Raw genomic sequence first — 2,409 nt, forward strand, 5'->3', positions numbered from 1 at the left:
ATTCGATTCGATAACAAATGACGAAAACGGATGGATTTCTCAAGTTTTTACTACATATGAACACTTTTCACATTCTCCCGTGCAACGCGGCTGCTATTCCTCCTTTCATGCAAAATCTTAGGTCCTAGCTCATGTCCAATTCACCAAAGAGGGGGAAAAAGTCAATAATCGATAACTAAAACTTGAATTGTACTATTTCTTACTGGTTATTACATTAACTTAGAAGCTTCATCTGTGCTCAACTATGGTGCTTTTAGTGTCTCCGCATACAGCAGCACGCGACATAGCTTTGCAGACGATAATATAAACAATTCAGAGAGAAGAGCGGCCAATGTGACGATCTGGCTTTAAGTCGATTCGATAACAGATGAAAAAAACGGACTGATTTCTCAGGTTTTTACTACATATGAACACTTTCCACATTCTCCCGTGCAACGCGGCTGCTAGTAATCCTTACATGCAAAATCTTACGGTCCTAGCCCATGTCCAAGGCGCCAAAGAAATGTAAAAAGTCAATAATCGATATCTATAACTTGAATTGTACTACTTCTTCCTGGCTATTACATAAACATAGAAGCTTCATTTGTGTTCTACTATGGTGCTTTTAGTGTCTCCGCATACCAAGCACACGACATAGCTTTGAAGACAATAAATGTAACCGTTTCAGAGAGAAAAGCGGCCAGTGTGACGACCTGACTTTAAATCGTCTCGATAACAAATGACGTATGGATTTCTCACGTTTTTACTACGTGTGAACACTTTTCACATTCTCCCGTGCAACATGGCTGCTAGTCCTCTTTTCATGCAAAATGTTAAGGTCCTAGCTCATTTCCAAGTCCCCAAAGCCGGCTAAAAAGTCAATAATCTATAACTAAAATTTAATTGTACTACTACTTACTGGCTATTACATCAACTTAGAAGCTTCATCTGTGTTCTACTATGGTGCTTTTAGTGTCTCAGCATACAACAGCACGCCACACAGCTTGGCACACGATAAATGTAACCGTTTCAGAGAGAAATGCGGCCAATGTGACGATCTGGCTTTAAGTCGATTCGACAACAAATGACTAAAACAAACGGATTTCTCAGGTTTTTACTACATATGAACACTTTTCACATTCTCCCGTGCAACGCAGCTGCTAGTCCTCCTTTCATGCAAAATCTTAAGTTCCTAGCTCATGTCCAAGGCACAAAAGCCGGCTAAAAATTCAATAATCGATAAGTGAAAATTCAATTGCACTACTTCTTACTTTCCATTACATCAACTTAGAAGCTTCTTCTGTGTTCTACTATGGTGCTTTCGGTGTTTCCGCATACCGCAGCATGCGACATCTCTTTGCAGACGATAAATGTAACCATTTCAGTGAGAAGAGCGGCCAATGTGACGATCTGGCTTTAAGTCCATTCGATAACAAATAACGAAAACGGACGGATTTCTCAAGTTTTTACTACATATGAACACTTTTCACATTCGTCCTTGCAACACGGCTGCTAGACCTTCTATCATGCAAAATCTTAAGGTCTTAGCTCATGTCCAAGGCATCAAAGCCGGCTAAAAAGTCAATAATCGAAAACTAAAACTTGAATTGTACTACTTCTTACTGGCTATTACAACAAATTAGAAGCTTCTTCTGTGTTCTAGTATGGTGCTTTTAGGGTCTCCGCATACCATAGCACGCGACATAGCTTTGCAGACGACAAATGTAACCGTTTCAGAGAGAAGAGCCGCTAATGTGACGATCTGGGTTTAAGTCGATTCGATAACAAATGACGAAAACAGATGGATTTCACAGGTTTTCACTGTATATGAACATTTTTCACACACTCCCGTGCAAAGCGGCTGCTACACTTCCGGTCATGCAAAATTGTAAAGTCGTAGTTCATTTCCTAGGCATCAAAGAAAAGTAAAAGGTCAATAATCGATAACTAAAATTTGAATTGTACTACTTCTTACTGGCTATTACATCAACATAGAAGCTTCATCTGTGTTCTACTATGGTGCTTTTAGTGTCTCCTCATACCGCAGCATGCGACACAGCTTTGCAGACGATAAATGTAACCATTTCAGATAGAAGTGCAGCCAATGTGACGACCTGGTTTTAAGTCGATTCGATATCAAATGACGAAAACGGACGGATTTCTCAGGTTTTTACTACATATGAACACTTTTTACATTCTTCCGCGCACCGCGGCTGCTAGACCTTCTATCATGCAAAATCTTAAGGTCCTAGCTCATGTCCAAGGCACCAAAGCCGGCTAAAAAGGCAATAATCGATAACTTAAACTTGAATTGTTCTACTTCTTACTGGCTATTAAATCAACTTAGAAGCTTTTTCAGTGTTCTACTATGGTGCTTTTAGTGTCTCAGCATACCGCAGCACGCGACATAGCTTTGCAGACGATAAATGT

The sequence above is a fragment of the Schistocerca gregaria genome, chromosome 11 (genome assembly GCF_023897955.1).
Source record: "Schistocerca gregaria isolate iqSchGreg1 chromosome 11, iqSchGreg1.2, whole genome shotgun sequence".
NCBI classification, from domain to species: Eukaryota; Metazoa; Arthropoda; class Insecta; order Orthoptera; family Acrididae; genus Schistocerca; species Schistocerca gregaria.